The sequence below is a fragment of the Plectrocnemia conspersa genome, unplaced genomic scaffold, assembly GCF_051122295.1.
Source record: "Plectrocnemia conspersa isolate PC_06_02 unplaced genomic scaffold, ASM5112229v1 ptg000007l, whole genome shotgun sequence".
Taxonomy (NCBI): domain Eukaryota; kingdom Metazoa; phylum Arthropoda; class Insecta; order Trichoptera; family Polycentropodidae; genus Plectrocnemia; species Plectrocnemia conspersa.
In genome coordinates, this window is record NW_028277171.1 from 9,059,745 (window position 1) to 9,081,494 (window position 21,750).

At 28.6% G+C, this 21,750-nt stretch overlaps 1 protein-coding gene across 1 annotated transcript in view; it reads left to right on the plus strand.

Moving 5' to 3' along the window:
• The first annotated feature begins 1,957 nt into the window (after window positions 1–1,957).
• The window catches only part of LOC148233862 (opioid-binding protein/cell adhesion molecule-like), a 143,266-nt gene continuing 123,473 nt past the window's right edge, over window positions 1,958–21,750 (plus strand). The window contains exon 1 of the mRNA XM_088188806.1: window positions 1,958–2,174. The gene's annotated coding sequence lies outside the window, so the exon portion shown is untranslated. The remainder of the gene's footprint in view (window positions 2,175–21,750) is intronic.

A 21,750-nucleotide genomic window follows, 5' to 3' on the forward strand; every position in this document is an offset into this window, starting at 1 on the left:
TAATATTTTTCGCAATTTTCACACAAGATTTTATACACACCTTGAGATTAATTTTTTAATCAACCTTTTCCGTTTGCAAGCATTTAACTTATTTTGTTTTCAGATTGAGAAATAGGTGTTTCATTAGCAGTTCTTTCGATATTTCCCGTCACCCCTCGGATGTGTGGAGGACGTGCATGTCCAATGTATTTTTTTCTTTTCTGTTGTCTCCAGATTTTATTTTCTGAAACCATTTGATTGAAGTGTAACTTTCACGGTTTTGAGTTCGGCGTAAATACGTTCTTGGTTATTTGATAACGTTTTTCGTTTGCTCGGGTATTAATAATTTTAGGTATGCGGGGTAAAACTGACAGAAATCCGTCTTATTATGTTATGTTATGTCAGAGACCATCAGTAATTTTCGCGTCAGTTTACCGAACTGCAGTTATCACTTTAGACAACCTAGATGAGGTAAGGCCCAGATTTAGTCCACGCAGTGTACCGAAAAGAAGCCTTACAACGATTTATATCGTAATAGCATAGTCCCCACGGTTTTGTTTGGCAGCGACTCGAGTTTTAATTTATAAAATTGCGCTTTTTTTATAAAAATTAGTCTCAGCTTAAAAGTGGCATTTACTGATTATAAATTTTAGTACATATAATTTTTTAAAATTTAAAAAAGCAAGAGAACATCGTTATCCCCTTTTTTACAAAAAAAGTTGTAACCGCTTACTACAAATTCATATGACTAAACTATTAGTTTATAAAATGGTGGACTTAAAATAAGCTCTATATTGTTATTTTTTATTAATTGACACCGATAATCGATTGCAACTATCATTATCATTTAAATCTAAGTGACATTGCATGAGGACTAGAAAAAATAGCTTATAAAGCAATGCCTCGAATAAGCTAGTAGAAATATGTAGATACTATTACTGTGGGGCCTATTAATTTACTATGGCCAAAACTTGGCAAAAATCTTATGACGGAGGCGTAGGGCAACACGTTATTTAACGAACCTAGACAGGAAGACGACAACTTACGGAGCCTCGTCTGCCGATCTCACGTATCATATAATTTCCAAAATCTAATACAACGTCCAAATATACTACTGCAGCTGCCCAAATTACTATGTATTGTATATATGTTAAACTTTTATATTTTTAAACATTCTCCTTGTTGATTTTCCGTATGATGTTTAAACATCGTACAAAAATAATTATTTATAGTACTAATGTGTTACATAAGAATTTATATCACAGCATATAAGTGGCGATTGAAATAAATAAAATTTTCAAAAACCCAAAATTAATTAGTATTATCTTCTGGACATAATATAAATAGTATAAATAAATGTACGCCTGATTTTTTTCGTATAAATTATTATAGAACATGGTTATTAATTAGTAAACTGTATTTAATACTTATTTTTCTTTATTCCCTCTAACTGCCCTGTATTGATTTTTCAACATGTACTAACATTTGATTTAAAAGTATCTTTCTCAGATATATAGCGCCGATTGGTGGCCAGCTGAGTATCGCGCCTAATGGAGGGTTTGCTCAGAAGGGACCTATTTCAAAGTGGACTAGGTTTTTAACTAAATAGATAAGTTAGTTTTTTTAGCATAGGGTTAGGTGATCAGCATATGTACATATTATATGATTCAGAGAATTTTTCAAGCAGCCCTAGTACCTAGTAGTCAATGTTTTATTTTGGCTTTTTTTTAATCCTCCTGAGACGAGGGGGGCTCTCAATTAAACGTCCGATGGGCCGAAAAATTTATATAAATGATCGTAAATTATAATAAATCCTCGGCTGTGACAGTGAAGTGTGGCAGCAACGCCGAAGAAGTAATAGGATACGTGGCCAAAGAGAGAAAAGAGAAGAGAAGAGGAGCCCGCGCAGGCCTCGGCGCTAGCGCGACCCCTACACTTTGAGTTTAGCCTCAGTTCAAACTCGATCGCCGAGCACCGAGCACGTTTACCCCCTGAAAAATTTACAACCCCGACGAATAAGGGACGAATAAACGTCATTCGTGCAACTGCACAGTGATCCCCCACTGCGAAAACTCGCCCGTTAGCGGCCCACAGTGAAGTTTCGAGCACTTTAAAAGTTTGTTTTCTTTGTTGGTATTGCGTATCAAAAGTTATGTTGAACTGCACACCGAGGGAGAACTAGTTTTTGTTTAACGGTATGTGAAACTTAAAGTTTATAAAATAGGTTTAAAGTGTGTGATTATGTGGGCGATGGTATAGATTAATCACGATTTAGCTTAAGACGTTGATTATCTTACTCCGCCTGAGTCGGTGATTAATGATGCTATATTTGTAGAGCTTGGGGTTGCTTTTATATGAAAATACATGTCATTGCACTTATGTGTATTTAGATTATATTATTAGTTAAATATATTTAAACGAATTATAATAATGGCACAAATTATTTTTTTACGATAGCATATATTTACCTATAAAATCTGCGTTAAGGTCATGATGTCTTAGAAAAAAAAATTTATGTATTTAACAAAAATGTTAAAGAAAATTATACATTTTTTTTATTTAAATTTGGATTTTTTTATACTTAAAATATGGATTTATGTAGATAAAATTGTTTAATTTTAATATGTTCCATGCTTTTAATACCAATTCGCAAATTAAAATTTAGATTAGGAATTATAAAATCGAAAATTAGTGGTTTCGAAACAATTTGTAGAAATCTTAAAAATGTGAAATAAAAATACTATTTTAAATTTACGATAAAACATGGCTAAATATATATAGAAAAACAACACAAAAATATAAAATTTATAAACAACGATTATTAAATTAAATTTAAAATTCAGCTAAAATTATGTACAGATAATTAATATTAAAAAATGTAGATATATTTTTATCTTAATTTAAATAAATTTTTATATATTTATAGAATGCAAAATTTAAGTCCTTTGCTCTTTGCTTATATGCAAATGTGTGCTATGGTAAAAAAACTCTACTGTTATAATTTATATTTGATTTTAAATTATGTACAGAATATAATAATGTGCTAATTAAACTATTTTGAAATTAATTATATATTAAATTTAATTCAGTGTATTTTTCATGAAAAAGTCTTTATTTTATACTTTATAACAGATTGTATATAAGCATCACAATAATAAAATAAGGATATATCATAAGTTGTTTAATGTTTTCGTTCGTTCCATTTAAACATAATGTTTTAAATTGTGATAGATATTGTAATTTATCTTAAAATTTATAATTAGATTAGTACATTATTAAAATAAAGATTGCCTAACAATTTTAATTAAGTATATTCTTTTAATTTTCAATACACAAAATTTGTGTTTAATAAATAATATTTTTTTTAATAAATAAAAATGACAAATATTTAAAAAAAATATTTTTTAAAACTGTATATACAGATTCAATTTTTTCGGTAGTTGATCGTTTAGATAATGATCTGTCTGCAAGTTAGTTTATCGGGAAGTTGCTTTTCGAAAGTCTATACTACACAGATATGTAATAAAAATACATCACCGACGTGGGACATTTTTCTCGTGTTTCTTCAATATAAAAATCTCTTTTTCGACAACAACGTAATAACGTTTTGTGTGTAGGTTATCAAAACTCGTCGAAAATCACAATACGAGAAAATTCTATTTCGCGATTCGATATATAAAGAGCGCCAAGGGAGAGAGCTGTCTCTATAACGTCCAGACTTTGCCACTTCACTGTGGCAAAACCTCCCCCAAGTCTTATTTTGTGTACATAGGTGGTGAAACTACGTCATCGTCTAAACTCATCATCCCTTGCCGTGAAAAAGTGCTTTCGCGCAAACGAGCGAATCCCGAAAATAATTTGCTTTCCTTTCGCTTTGTTTATTTATTCACCCCCGTTGTTGTTGAAAATTATTTCCAAGCGCGATGATTTATTTTTGCTACAAACAAAAATACAATTATCAAGCTTTTGAGCTAAAGATCAAATTGTATCAATAGAGGCATCCGCCTCGTTTTAATTTCTCATGAACAAACACTCAGTGCGCTCTTTTCTGTGTGTGTGTATCTTTCGTTGGAAAACGTTAAAAAGGACAAAGGAAACTTCGAAAGGAATACACAACGATAAGGAGTAATCTCCAGATTTGTCTTTGCCGGTTAAAGAAGGCGATGAAAACTGTATTACGTATAATTGCTTTCGAAATTTAGATAAAAGTTCAAATTCAACAGATAAGGCGACTCGAAACGCTAATTCCTAAATAATTGCGATCCAAAAACGACTAACTGGGATCAGATTTAAGAACTGCCAACTCTGATCTTAATGCCATTAAGTTTATTAAATGTACAAACATAGATCCCTAATCCAGTTGTGTATATATAATGTTAATAAAACTTTACATAGAAGTATTAAAGCAGTGATGCTTATATAATAACAATACTTTGAAACAAATGCTTTCTGAATTTCTCACACGTTCGATCCAAAGCGAAAAATCTGATTTACGATCCAAGCAACCCAGGCTTGGCGTTTTCCGGCAGTCGCCGCAGTTTCAATCTTATTTTTCAATAAACTCGGAGGGTTTCGAAAATAAAACCCATCCTTTATAATATCAAAAAGTCGGGTTAAGTTATAAACTTGTCACTTGATATCGTTTCGTTGTAATATCGTATAGCATATATAAATAAATCCGTTTTACGTCAGGACTGAAAGTCGCTTTGTTAATTCGTTTACTATCTATCACCGCAACAAATATACGGTAACACCAAATCTAATAAACATGTGTAGGTCTGAATTAACGAAATTATGTTGTATTTTAGCAATATTATTGGTTTTTCGGGAAAAACTCTTGAAATACGTAATATGATAAATATATTATATACGGTATGTGTATATGCTGACCCAGGAGGTCTAGAAATATTTTGACCGCATTTTTGCGGGTCAATTTAATATACGGTTAAATCTGACGGATATATGACAAAAATGTTTCATTTAAAATATGATTTTTTTCATATCGAAGATATGTAATATAAAAAGGAAGCTGTAGAAAAACTAAAATAAATTTAATATTAAATAAATGTGTATATTACAAACAAGATACCATTTTTTTAATTATCATAATATACGTCAATCGAATAGTTCTATTATCATATATTTATATATGTGAATAATTTTGTGATTTAAATAGTGGTTGTGTTTTTGCCTATCTTAAAACAATTATTATTCACTCTAATAAATTATTATTAAATAATTTATTTTCAACTAATATTAATTCACAAAGATATTAAATTTTGATTTATTATTTTAATATCCTTAATAATTTGTTTATCAAATATCCTAATGTGGAAATTAAAAATAGAATCAATTAATGAGGAAACTTGGCTTGATGAGAATGGTCTTACATTATTTGAGGTTGCTTACCATTAACATATAATTGTCAATGATTAAAATTAAAGTTTAGATAAATCCTAATATGTTTAAAAAATAAAATCGTAACTTATAGTATTTAATTTATATATTCTAGACTTTTGACAAAGTGACTGCTTCTACACAACATCTTATTTATCCAATCAACATGAAAAATAAATCGAAAAAGTTAACACAAAACTGTACAAAGTAGCAAAATTTGTGCATCAGGGCAGCGTTCTTAGACCAGTTCTGTATTTTTAATACACGATAGATCTTTCTCAAAAAATCTTGTTCCTTTTTATCGGGAAATGGATACAAAATCGTAACTCCAGCAAATACCTTGAAGTTAATCTCTACAGAAGAGTGGCATACTCAAATTTAGTACAAAATTAAACATCTGGGACTTCTGAGACTGTAGTAGCTTACAGGATAAAATTTAGGTTTATCTTTAAAAAACAAATTAAAAATATGTAACTCTATCATAACACTGGCGTGGTTTTAGAATGCTCAGGTTTGGGGTTTCACCCCAAAATATTTATTATTACTATTTTTGAGATATTCTAAAATTAAATCAGGTTAATTACCAGTGCTCTGTGGTTTAGGCATGGCAATTATATATTAAGTGATTGCAACTGTGTCACTGTTAATATAAAAAAACAGTAAGAAAAATACATAGTATTCACACAAATTTAAAACTCACTATATTTGCTATATAACAATGTTATAACTAAACGTAGACTTGAGCATGTAAATATGTTAAAACTTACAAATAGATTTAATTAACATATGCAATATCATGACAACTAAAAGTACTACTGCCTAACTTATAACAAGATAAGGATAGGACTATAATATCATTAATTAAACATATTATAATTTAGCCTTAATTATATAAAGAAAACTTCCAGTGGGAGAATTCCTTAGTATTATTTTTATCTTCTCGATGTGCCCAGTTGATGGGAGAATATTTTATCTTTATTTTTTTAATAAGTTCATCAGTAATAGCAAATGGTCTTTGATCTCTTTTTAAATTATAAAAATCAGATTTGCTTCTTAAAATTGTATTTTTATAAACTAAAACAAGTTAGAAAAAATCAATAATGGTACATTTTAATCAAGCACAGCAAATTTTTTTTGCTGCAATTAAGTTTTAAAAAATAAGAAATCAGCAATGTATCTAAAAAAAATTAAAAAATGCCTGATTTATTTGTTTTATTAGGTTTTTTATTACTATTTATCTTAATCGTTTAACTTTTTTACCTTATATTTAGTATCATATTGTGTACAATATTTCTATACACATTAGGCCACTAAATTATTGATGGCCATAAGGATGAAACGAATAAGAAAATGCGCGATCCAAACATGTTGTAGTGTTGCTTGGTAGCAATCACGAAAATGGAAATAATAAATATGTACTATAATGGCACTTTATTCAGTATATACCAGAATTCATAACGTCCATGTCCATTACAACCTCATATTCTGGCATCTTTATAGTGATATTAATATCGAGTAGATCCATAAAAAACGAATTATAATAATTTTGCCAAAGCAATATTCTTGTCGCTAAACAATCACAATCGCGGCTGCCATCATGATAATATAATAAAATAACATACAACCACAATATTTTTAGTACTGGAAACTTTTCAAGTTCTCGGTACACGAACGACACGCGGTTGCGTAACAATTTTCATATAAATAATGAATTTTCATGGCGGCTCGAGAACAAAAACGCCCGAAGGAATGTGTCCGACACGCATGGGTAGTATTTTATTTTTCTCATTAGTTATATGGGGCTGATGTATTCAAATTTCGCCCCGGGCGACCAAAATCAAGATCGGACTCGGAGAAATAATTCCGCTCCCTTTTTTCCATTAAACGTCTCAATACACGTGCTCGATATTTTACCGTCCGACTGGCGCAAATTGAATCAAGTTCTTTTCTATGTTTGTGCGGTGGCCCTATTCCATTACATTTATTTATGCTTTTTCGTTAGAAGGTATCCTGACGAAGATAAATAGGATTGTGCCCATAAATTTATTTATCATATCCAAAAAAATCTTGCTTGACATTACAAATATAAAGCAACTTTGAATACTAAAAATATCTTCACATTATTATCTCAGTTATGGTCAGTGGTAAAACTTTTCGAAGCATTCGCAAAAAATAATTTATTATCTTAATTTATATAAAAAGCTATATTTTTTGTCATTCGAATACTGTATAATTTATTTGTTAAATAAATATAATAATATGCTTTGGTTATATGATGCTTAAACACGACAGCATATTATTTATTAATATATATAATTAAAGAAAAAATATGTAAAGGTATGTGATTTTTGCCTTTGGCTCTTTTAAACATAACTAGATATATTTATAAATATTAGTTGCATATATTTACAAATGAAATGTGTACATAGTGGCATATATTATAATAATTCACATTCTGGTGTAACACTACTAACAAGTTTATTGTATTTACGCATTCGTTATGTTACGACATAATTTTTACAATATAAAGCTTCATTTTTAATAAGTTAAATCTCTTAGATTTTTTTTATTAATAATTTTTTGAATTTTATTTGTAGTAGAAATAAAAAATAAAGTAATAAAGTAGAGATGAAAAATATTTTTTTAGTTAAACAGATAAACTCTAATAAACACTTAACAAATCATTGCTATGGTATCTTTATTGACGTATTTGTCGGTTAATTATTTTTATGTTAAATCATTACGTTCCGAGAAGAAGATTGTGACTGCGTGCGTTAAGTGTTTGTGAGCATTCAAGTTGTAAGGGATTATTCGCCGCAATAGGTTTGCGGTATTTTCTCTTGGCTTTTTCGTGTCTGTGGCCTTCATCTGTCTATTTGTCATTTCTGAAAAGTAAGCAGTGCCTATTACTCTGAGCAGTGTATAAACCTATTTTTGTTTTTAATTAGAAACACCATGCATAAAATGAGTAGCGTAAACAAAAAAAGTTCAAAATTATTCAGATGCCTATTTTAATTTCTAATTAATACTATTTTTTTCAAATTAAACATTTACTATTCTGTATGTTATGCAAACATAAGTTTAATCAGCAGAATAATAAAAAAATTGTTTCAAGGTACACTTTAAGGGTATTATGTAAACTGCAATACGAAAATGATAAAATACGTATTTAATATAAAAAATCACTTCTAGCGCTAAAAGCGCAATAAACAAAATACTACTAGTCTTTAGGTGTTACTGATTTACGAACGCATTCAGCTATCGCAATTTTCTCATTTTTTTTTATTTATTAATATGTATTTTTGTGTATTATTATATTACTATGTATTGTTTATGGATGACGCATAAGTGTAACTTAATAGGTCACAATGATATTAATTGTACTGGAAGACCTGGGTTTAAATCCTGCTTGAACCCAAATTTTTTTTATTTTTATTATATCTAAGACGTCGGAATTAGTAATTATTATTCAAAAATAATTTAGATTGATCAAAACAACTTAGTTTACCAAGATTTTATTATTTTCATGGATGAATATTGTGATAAATATTTCAAATTGAGCTAGATTCATAAAATTCTCTAATAATTATTTATTTTCGCTTACAGCTTATATGTATTTAACAAATAAAATATACAGTTCTAGAATTTAAAGTTTTGACAAAAAACTTAAATAAGAAGTGAGTTTTAAAAATAAAAATTATTAATACATAAAAAGTATATGTATTTTCATGTTTTTTTTTTGTAATTTTTAATTTATTATAATTCTATAAATTTATGCTAAAAAATTCTATATTTATTAATAAAAAATTGTAAATAAGAAATTCTAGCTATTTTTTTTGTTCAATAAATACAATATTTTACTTTTAAAAAGTTTAAAAGAAAGATTAAAGTATCTATAGACTGTTATCAACAACAACATATAATAAATATGTTACAGTTAAGTTATATTTTCACTGGTGTCTTAGAGAAATTATATTCAAATACATTTTAATCGGTAAATATATATAGCTGATAGGTGCAAATGAAATTACATGCTGCTCTAAAATATTCATGAAATTCAATTTGACGGTTGCAAGATGTTCATTTGCTGTTTAAACCCAAAATCTAACCTAAACGAAAAAACCAAACTCAACTTATGAAATTTCCTTAAATATTTTATTAGATTAATTTATTAAGGTTTGGTTTAATCTATTAAAAATCTGTATTTGTCGAACAATGTGACGTTAAATTCTGTGGATTTTTATTTAGATTATCCATTTGTAAACAAATATACTTTTACTGATGATGAACAGTGAAATTGTATATCTATTATTTAATACATATTTATTGGGTAAATTATTAAAATTATATTTATTTTATAGTTTTATTTACCAGTAAAACTTTTAACATTTGCTGTAAAACTAATAAAAAATACGCTTTTCAATAACAAAGCATGTTCAAATCGCAGATAACTACATGTATTGAAAAGTTGCTGATTTTTTCATGTCTAAATATTTCTCTAAACTAAAACATTAATTTTAGAAATGTTTCATTGTTTGGTTGTTATTTTATTAAAAATGTTAAAATCCCCATATATATCTATAATTAAATTATATATTTTATTATTGATTTTTTATATTTTTATACTAATTTTGTAACCCATCTCTGACACTTAAGAATATTTTTTTGATTAGTTGCAAAAAATATCTGTTTTGAATCGTGTTATGACTGGTTTGAGAAATTGAATTTTATTTGGATACAATTCAGAATTAGTCACGTAGAAAAATTATATGAGTTTAATATAAGTCTTACAAAATAGCTCTTACTAAAGAATTCATTTTATTTTTTGATTGACACATTTGTGTTATTTATAAAAAAAATACTTATTTGGAATATATTATATTTACAAAACGTTTATAAAAAAACTTCAATGAAAGTTAATAATGTTTTATTGAGCTATTGATGTGAAATCCTTTTAATTTACTTAGAAGTCTGGTTTTGCTTAAATATAATTAAGTAATTAATTAAATTTTTAGTAAATCCTTTCTATTATGATTGTCTTAAAAGATGTAGTACTTTAAACAAATAAAAAAAAATTTGAGTCTGTAGAGTAGCTAGAAATATTTTAAAAAAATCGTTTTTTTAAATATTTCTAGCTATTTATTAGGAAAAATACCTTTTTCTTATAAAAGCTTATATCAATAATATTCATAGGTACAGTAGCACACAAACATGTTAAAGGTACAATACTGGTTTATAACCTTTTTTTATTGTTAATAATTAGTAAAGGTAAAACAACAAAAATTTAAGGAAAAATACATAAAACCTTTTGAAAATTAAAAAGAAATGAAAAAAAAAATATAAAATATAAAGATACTTTAATTAGCCTTTTAAGAGTTTGGAATTAACATGATTTATTTATTTGTGTAATTATCATTTATTTAGTACTACAATAGTATACCAAGAAAAACCAGACATTTTAGATGAACAGAAAAAAACGTTGTTTTTTTGACATATGAGTTCACGCGTTTAATAGAACTGACGTTAGCAATTAAAAGATTGCCAGCGCTAAAATTATTTACATTTTAATGTTGTTTTTTCATACAATAAAATATATATCTCAAATTATTACCTTTTTTATTTATTGTATGTAAAATGTAAAATTAAGCCCTGCATTTAAACTTAATTGTGGTGTATGTAAATTTAGCCACAAAGTGACGTAAGAAATAAGCGTTGATATTTATGGTTTCACGAATTTTGAATCACCCGGTACACACAATATTCGTACGTAATTTGGAGTATGTAAATCATATAGCGTTTCGCATTGTAGACATATTTGTCAAGTTTGGCCGCTGAACCTACGCATTTGGAATAGCTCCAGAATCGTATTCCCGAATAGTCATGTCGGTTTTCCAAGCCCGACTTTGCCCAGCAGAGCATTCTACAAAAGAATTTTAACACGAATTATATAATATAATCATTTTTCACAGAAATAAAAAAATATATTTGAAACAATTCACAGACCGGTACGTGCGCAAAGACAGGGTGAGAGGGAAATAGCCGAGCAAGGGCTGTTTCCGTTATTATTTTCATAACGAATCTGTCTGGAACAGAAGGTCAGCAATATTTTGATACATAAATTTCCATATTTTTGTCTTCACACTGGAAGAATTGGGATTAGCATTTAAATGAAACGTTCAAAGATCAGGGCGGCTCTGTCTCCGCCCATCGTCATATTCGTTAAGTGACAATTTATGAGGCTGGCTTAATTAAATTTTTCTTTCATATAGACACCGATCAAAAAAATCCCCGAATAATGAGCTTTTTATTGATTTTTAAATGAAGCTGGAATTAATTATGTGTCATTAAGTTTTAATATTTGGCTGGCAATTCCAAAATGATATTTAAAAATTCGTTATTTTTTATTAGCATAATAATGAAAATCTAACTTGAAAAGTACATCGTAAAATTTGAAGCCTATGCAAATTGACAATTTATTATGAAATGGAGTGTTAATATTTTCTTTGTTTAGTACAATTCATGAAGATAAAAGTTATGCTTCTGATTTACTTAATATATACTTAGGTTATTCGAAAAGTTCGCAACCTGATATAAATATTTCAGCTATGTATATATAACGCAGTAAACAAAGCGTTTACTGCGTTGTATTGATACTTATATTTAATTAACAGTTGTCAAATATTTAATAAATTACGTAGTTCTTATAAATAGTTGTTAATTATAACTCTCTATTATTGTTTAAAAATGAATAGCATGTTGTAGTAAAGTTAAATGTTAATGGAGATTTTTAAAAATCAATATTGAATAATGTGAATCATATAAAATGAGTTCAAAACACTATCTATACCATGAATCTGTATTATGCTAATGTAATGTTATAATTGGATATTATTTCTTAAGCAAACATACTGTTTTGCAGTTTTTTATAAATATGCATAACTTCATAATTTTACTTCAGCTTTTCTTGAATAAAACAAAGATAATTTATAGCACGTTTTTGATTTATTACGAATTAACAAAGTCAACAACATATTTAATACTGTGATATGTTAAACGAGTCGTTTGTAATAATTCAAATAGGTACTCCCCTCTTATTTATTGTTATAGGAGAGAAATGTGGAAGCAGTAAAAGAAATGTCGAAAGATTTATTGCGTGAGATAAAAGATTAAGGACCTCACAAAATAGGCGCACACACACATATTCACATAGCCGCACTAAGGGGGAAAGAATGATTAATTGCACCTTCAACGGCGACGAATAACGACAATAAAATTATTAATTTCATACTTTTTCGCTCTGCATTAATCTCTATCGAGTGGATAAATCGGAAAAGTGTCGCGGTTAATATTCGTTCATATAGCACACAAACCTGTTCGAGAGTTGATGTCCCGTAAACCTATTTATTTATGAGATTTATGTGCTATGATAAATAATTAACGTACTGGAATGTAAAGTTCTTAAAAAGTTCATATAGGAAAAAATAGAACACGGCCCAGACACACGCTTTCATTTTTATTTCACTTACATTTGTAATTTATCATATTTTTTCATTACTTGTTGCAATCAATTTGATAAAATACTACGGCAGTGGTTCAATCTGTATAAAACTGCCACCCGTAAGTAGCCAAAGTAGTTTTTCCAAATAGTAAACGAGTTTATTTTGACTAATTAGGCTAAAAGACTTTCCCGCCCCCTCTTGTTAGATTAATGGACATAAAAAACACACTTGTTTCAATATTCTCTAAGATCACCCATTTATACCTGTCTATCTTTTATCTGCAGGTCTTAACGATCCTTAAAACGCGTCGAATCAGGACTATTCTATCGTTTCAATTAGACTAAATTGTGACTACGATAATTACGCTAGCATATCCAAAAAAATAAATATGTTTTTCATGCTAGCTACTTGTCTTTTAAAGGGTCCATTAAGCGCTTAATTTGACATTATAAAAAATCTGGTCACCTCTAATTCTAAGTATTCTTATCTTATGATTTAAAAAATACATTTTTTAAGATTTTTATTTGATGTAAATATCATAACAATGAGTACAAAGTTTAAGCTTTTACCTTAATTTATTTAACCGATTAAAACGTACATCAATTATTTTTTTTATTTTAAATATATTTTTTATTACCTAAAGATTAAAAATACAGTATCATTAGATGTGTTTTATGAAAAAAAAACATTATTATTGGTAATAAACCATGTTTTTGCACAAGGCATATCAATTCGCTTCTAGTCTCATTTATCAATATATGTACATTTTTAATCTTTAAAATGTACATATATAGTAAAAAAAATTTCATTGGAATTGCCTTTTTACAACTTAAAAACGTGCTCTTTATAAAGATTTTTAATTACACATTGATCTGTATTAGAACGTTTAGTTTTTGCACTATAAATTATATATAAAAATTCAAGTAAAACTGGAAAGAAAGTCCTGTGAAGATAAGAAGTTTATAGTAGGGGAATCATAAAACCACAGTATTTTTATATTCAATAGTTTTCAGTAAAGTTTTCCGTCGGTGCATCCGTAGGCTTCAGGCGTCTCTGAAACAGGTTTAAATCCGGTTTGCGGACGTGGTGGGGAACCAGGAAATGCGAAGAGGAGAGCGGTGACCTCTGCGATCTTCGATGGTATACAATTAGGTCGACTTCATTTGGGTTGAAGTTCGTTCGAATTAAATGCGTCCAAATTAAAAAGCTCTTTAAGATCATATAGAGTGATTTTTTTGCTGTGGGGCTTAGTGCTCCCGCCCACTTCCTCAGGTTGTGTGTAAGCCCTTACCTATCGGCTCACTAGCGACTCTTACTTGAGTTCAATTGCTTCCCATAGTTGACGATAATCCACTGCCAAATCTCAATGAAAGACAGCCACAGAGTGATGCTATTAGACCATCAATACTTGTCATAGTCGAGAACAGAGGTGGAACACTTCGTTGGCGCACAGTCGACTATGTAAAGCTTACATATTGTTGAAGCTACTGGTTGCTAATGGTCTGGAAAGTAAAAACCTATACTTGCCCATAAAAAGCAGGTAGAAACATCCAGGCTTTCCTTAGCTCTTTAAGTATTAATAAATTTAACTCTGAGATAAATAGAGAAATAATAAAATCTTTAAAAGAGTATCTGAAAACGTAATGGTTAGTGTTCTGAATTTCCGTATTTATGCCTATAACCTCTTCTAATGGAGACTTGGTTTTTCATCCCTTACGGATGAACGGCCAATCTCAAAAGGGTAGCCGTCAGGTATTTTTTTTCAAAACAGATTATCGTTTGCCAATAGAGTTTATTACGAATCTCTCTTTTTCAAGGCATTCGCGACAGATGATTTTAACCTTTTCAGTAGGATCTTTTCCAAGAAAAGTGAAATAGTAAAAAGTTAAAAAATTACAGCTTTAAATAGTTACAATAGCATATATAGATTATTATTGCATAAATAAAATATGATAAACAACACAGCATCGCTTAAAAAAAATCAAATATAACGAATTACTGTACCATTATAATAACATTAAAAAACAATGTTGTTGTTGTTAGGGATTAATTTATGCAATATTTAATAGTGATTGATTACAGCCAAAAAAAAGATAGTGTATAAATTAGATTATCAGATATCAATATTAAAATTTATGGTAATCATACCACTTTTATGTACATTTCAAAATAGAAAATAAAATGTATAGTAGTACATTATTCTTCGAAATAAGTCGTTACAAACACATACATATGACGTAAATACACACGAATTTATGAACGGACCTGATATATTATCGCACTGAATAATAGTAAAAACGTGTCTAGTTAAGCGTATTTTTTTGGTACTTGTATATCTATTATAATACATCCGTGTATATTTTTGCCCTATTTTTTCACATACATATTACGTTTTCGATTTGGAAGACAAATGGCGTACAGAGAATAGTACTCTAGGCCGACGGATGAGAAATAGAAAAAATTGCGGTTGAAGATGGCTATAACAATTAAGTGTACAGTGCAAATTTGCCTGCGGACTTTGTTTTTAGGAAAAGGCAAATTTATTCAACTGATAAAACGTCCCGCCATTATGAGAATTGAATGCGAGCCAACTGTCTTAAATGACTGCGCCATGGTGAGATCTTTTTTATTTCGCCCTTTTTTTATCTTCAGACTGGAAAATCGAATAGGGGAAATGTGTATAAAAGCCTTTAAATTAATTCAATTAATTCGCTATTTTTATTTATGTCTATTAGCAGAAAATTCACACCTAATATATAAAAATAGAAAACATGTCATTAAATGTTGATTATTATTATATTCCCTTGAAAATATAAACATAAAGGTGCGGCATACGTCACGGCACAACTACAGGCAATGATACACATACACGCTAATTATATAACGCACGCTAAGGCGATACACAACTGAATGCGTTGCGAATAAAATTCATCGGTCGTCGTGACGTCACAATTGTGACGTTCAGCGTGATGTTTTACCAAATATAAAAATATACAAATATGCGGTTCTAAAATTCGAAACCGACATAAGTCTAAATGCTACAAAAAATATTATTTGTAGTATTTTTGAGTTTAAAAAACAATTTTATTTCGTAATTTCGTGATAAATTATAGCGTATATTTATTTATAAATTAAATTTCTTGTCCCAAGAATACGTTATTATTTATTGCCTCGGACGAATAGAAGACGAAGACAATTGAAAATTAATCACATTAGCATCTAACAACACCTCTAAAAGTCAACTGCCTTTGTTAAAACAATATAAGATACTTAGCTTATTGTCTGATAATCACAAAACAATATTATTTGATAAAAGTGTTTTCTCTATGTGCCAGTCTCAAAACTCATATGGGTTGATTTTTAATGCTGCAGTAATAAGTAGGTTTTAAAATATTAAGTCGCTTTTATGTAATATTGGGTGTTCTGCACAATTTACATATTAATTTTTGACGGGATCTCCAAATCACCGTTAAATTTAAAAACATGTTTTACTATAATAAACTAAGCATCAAACAAGTTTTTAATGATCCGTGAGATTAGGAAAATGTAGAAAATCTAAATATTTAATAACTTTTTCTGATCTCCCAGACATAATAGAAATTAAAAAACACAAGTCCATATGGGATTACGCCCAGATCTTTAAAGTCAATAGACAAAGAATTAAACGACTTGCTTATCGTACTGGCTGACACAAATTCACTTTTATGTATATACATAATATATAAATATTTGTACCTCATTATTAATTTCGATTTGATTTTTAACGACATGATAACAATCTCCAATATATAAAAGAATCAGGCATATTTTGAGGCTTATAAATACATGATATTATTATTATATAATAATAAGTGCTTCTTTACCACGACGTGAAAATATATTATTTTCATACAAAATTTTATTAATATTATCTTAAACAAATCGTATGGGTACGTTCGGATTTTAGTTAAAATCGTATATTAAATTAGTGTCTCTCGCTAACGAGCTGATATATACTCTTTAGAAAATCTTTGAGTCACGACATGTTGCCCTGCCAATTTATATACCCCAAGGGAAATTTGTAACAGCTATAGAAAGAGAGGATTACCGCGTTCTGTGTATACAGGCACGAAATATTATGGAATGGAGTGCGTTTTATATAGTTATGTGTGTGTAAGGGGGTGTCAGCAAATATGACATGAACAGGCTCGCGTATTAACACCATAAATCGTCCGTGAAAGCCAATATGTATGTATATGAATTAACAATTACACCCAATACCTTGTTCGGAAGGTGTAATTTTGTGATACCCGCGAGAGACTACGCTTTGGAATTTTGTCAAATTGGGTCAGTTGATTGAAGTTCATAAATATTTAGCACTGTCGAATTGATGAGTGAATTGGATCGTAAAGGCAATTCAGTGAAAGGTCGCAAAATGTACACCTAATTAGACTAATGACTATAATTTAAAACAAAGATATTGATAAAAAATTGTATTATTTTAAATAAAAATATGTGTACAGGGCGTAACGTTATTACACCCTGCACATAAAAAAAGCAAAAAAAACACAATAATGACTATATTACAATGCATACTAATTATTATTTTTGACATATGGTTAAAAAGTCGGATTGATGTGCTTTTTGTGAGTTGTTTAATACCCGTGCTCCTTAAATAATACTCAGAAACAGAAACACAAAATACAATTTTACAACACAAAAATTTTAGAATCACAAAATTTAATATATTTTTATATTTTTACCAGGAGCTAAAAAGGGTGATTTTATAAATACACTCGTTGACATGAATCACGGGAATCATATCTCTGCATACCTTGTAAAAAATAAAAATTAATAATATTTATATTCCCTAAAGTACAGATATCTGTAGTTTTTTTTATTATATTTTGAAAAATGCAAATATTATCACCCTGTATGTTGAAGATTTTTTACAGTAAATGTAAATCAGGAACTTTAAATAAATCATAAATTTATCAGATTAAAGATATTTTATTATTGGCAAAATACTATGGGGGTCTCAACCACCTTAATTTAAATAGTAATACAATTATAAAGGATGATTAATTTTCATTAGGAAGAATATTATTACTATTATATTTATTTTATTATAATATATGCTGGTTATTAACATTTACGGTAATTTGTTAATATTGTAATTTACACGTTTGTCTTATATCTTAAAATTTTATTCGATATTCTAAGTAAACACCATCCTTTTTGATGTAACATTTTATAAAGTACACATATATCTAGCTACTTTTAAAGTTAGAAATACAGTGATAATATCAATTTGCCATATTTACTTAGGAAAATAATATAAGTAGATTAACACATTACAATGGTAATTTGTTCTTTAATTTTAAGTTTATTAATAAATTTCGCTTTTTAAAAATAATATGTCTAAAACAAATAACTTTTAAGCTACAGTATATTATATCGTTTTAGATACATAATTATTAGGCCATTAATTTATGTAAGTAAATGCATTTGAGTAACACAATATATTATTATATATTATATTTTTACATACTGTGATAAAAAAAACTTATAAAATCATAAAACTTGTAAGTTTTTATTTGCATTTAAAAATATATTTCTGTACCATAATATAAGCCATGCTTTGAGCTGGATGAAAAGTATCTTTGCAACTGCATATCATTAGTGTTGTTCAATTGCAAGAAACGCTTTGCGAACTTGCCCATTGTCATGAATCAGCATCATGCCTTTGAAATGTTAACTTGTATTTTCACAATTTATTTTTAAAACGATATAATAGTTATTTGTATCATTGATTAACATAGGCTTTTTTATAAGACTTATATAACAATGAATTTAAAATATTGCCTATAAATAGCAGATAAACATTTAGACTTATTTTCCGTCGTTATCTTAATAGCCTAAAATTATAATATATTATACTTAAATTTAGTAAGAAAAATATGTTTTGATTCAGAAATTCTGTTTATATACTTTTCAAAGGTTTCACAAAAATCTCTGATTTGTAGTCTGATGATATTTTAATTTTTAAATGGCATGTAAAATTATGTTAAAGTGCTTTTCATATTTTTTCGTTAAAAAAATATGAAAAATTTCGAATGAAAATATATTATTTTTATTTTTAATTTTTTTTCAATTAGTTGATTTTCAAACTATTTCACAAATATTAGCTTAAATTTTTTAAACTAAGTATTTGTCGCAATTTTTATTTTTTAGAATTATAAACACATAATGAATTTTTAAAGGATACCTTTAATCGTTAGTTATAACGCTAATACCGCTATATTTTATATTTTAACACAAGTAGCGCTTATAACGTTTAATATGCGCTTTAACAAAAATTATGCAACATAAATAGCTAGGAGAGCTTCTAAATGTTGTTTGAAATTAAGGTAAAATAGTAATTACTATGAGGTAACACTGTAACCAATTTTATTTATATTTTTACCTTTACTTGATTTTGATTAAAACATTACAATATTGAATAAAGTTACGAGAAAGTTAAAAATACTCGTAAAGGAAGTCCTTTAAAGTTGTCGCATTGCCAATTCACATTTTATAAAACAAATAGCATTTTTGTATACATTATGCTATACAATAAAACACATATGTTTTTTACATTGAAGTTACAAATTTATTAGAAGCATAAAAATGAATGAATATGTAACATAATGTTCCTTTCAGGAGCTTTTGGAGCGTAACTGTAAAATTTCAGCCCATCTCAATACGTAGGAATATAGTAAAGCTTTAAAGGCCGTTTATCTTCCCGCGCTCTTTGATTCAATGACTTTGTGGTTCACAATGGAAGCGAGTGCGATTTCGCAGATTACTCTAGTACCAATTCACTGGGAGGACAAAAAGCCGAATTCTAAATGTAAAAATACGTTCAAACAATCACAGCCTCGTAAATATGCTACGTTTATAAATTTTATCCAGAAATTCATTCAAGTAAAGGGTGGGTGCGCAATTGAGTTATACACCAAGTTGAGAACAATTTGTTTAAATAAATGACTTCCGGCCGAACAATTTATTTTTCTTCTCGGAACAGTCGTATTTTAGAAACGTCGATTGCATCACACCTTCGAAAAGTTTTCATTAAAAACTTATTCTATTTTCTTTTGTGCAAACTTTGGCGGCGAGTGGCTGTCGAATGTTAAACACTGCAGTGTTTGGGGAAGCGCCTTTAGGTGCACATATACATACACACAAGTCCACAAACAAACCCAAATCGAAACTGCCTTTCATTCCACTTTCATTATTTTCTCTTGGAACTCAATTGAAAAGCCATTAATGAACCATTCAGTCGACAACCTAAGGTCGATAGCACAACGGTAAGAGATTCATCACAGACACATCTGAAATCGGAGCTCAATCTTAATTATCAATACATTTAGATGTTATAAATCGAACTTACGCAATTAAAAGTCATTGCAAAAGTAAGAGTTATTAAATTTATATCTTTATATTTACTAAATTTATTTTTATTTTAATTAATTTATTTCTATATATGTGTATGAATATGTTAACACCATGAATACCATCAAAATAGGGTTTACTACTTGGAAAGGCAAACTTTGTTATCTGAGTAATTTCCCATGAAAAAGACGTCATATGTTCAACGACAGTGTCTGCTTTACCGACCTGGTAGTTTTGCGATTTTAACGGCGCTCTAATTCGGCAATTGCGTTTTATGGCCAAATTAAGACCAGAATTCTTTCGAGCCTAACCCATTGTGCCGATCGTGCGTGTATAATTAAAAGGCATAAACGTGTGGCTACGGTCATTTTCGTGAGGAATGGCACAATGACATGAACCCTAGGTATGTGTCACGCGAGCGAATTAAAAAATAAATGTACCAATGTATACTAAACCGAGTGTCATCTGAGACTTTAAGATTTTACTAGACAAATTAACTGTGGCCTAATATGACCTAAATAAATTTTCTCTCAATATATTTTTTTGTGCGAGTACTAATTCAAAAGAATACAATCTTATTTTGCGTCCAATTGTGAGTTCGTGCTTGTGCAGTGACCCTTTTATATGATAAGACTTCACATTAGCTTATAAAATCGCAGTAAAATATGTGTGTATGGCAAAATTATGAATTGTGTAAAAAAGAAGGATGCTGTAATCCACTTCCTAGTATGCTGAGAATTACACTTTTGTAAAAAAATCCATTGTTTTTACACAATAATAGTTTTGCTTTTTATTTAATGATAAAGTCACGAATTGTTATAAAAAATCGGGTTTATTAGCGCAATAGTACGTTTTTTATTATTATTTTGATTTTATTTAAATCAGCTATAATTTTTTTGGTCACAAAACTTAAGAAATAAAATTATTTAAATTTGATAACAAATTACTTAGTATTAAATATATGTGCTTTTCTCCGAGCACTGGTAGAGAAGCTGGCGGAGAAATGTTGTCCTTAGGATGGTTCTATGAGGTCTCTTGTTGCTTGTCGTCGTTTGTGGTATGTCAGCTGCCTCGTTTTCCTGTCGTTTCTGCAGTATGTTATGCAATGTGTGGTTGTCTGCGATGTGTCTTCAATAATTTTCCGCTCTGCAGTCTGTCTTAATCGACTTTCTATCAGCCTGTTTGTACCGTAGGTTGAAATGGTTAAATAACATTAAATGAGTGATTTTGCGATTTCAACCAACTTCTTCAAAATATAAATAAAACTCGAGTTGGCAAAATAATATGGCAATTTTATATTTGTATGACTTTGATTGTAAATTTGTTTTGTACTTAAAGTTTATATTACATACAATTTAACGAGCATTAAAACTTTTATTAATTAAAAATAAAACTATTTTATTGTGTTTTGTACTGTAAATAATATAATTTTTACATATTGCCTAAGTTTATGAATAGAAAA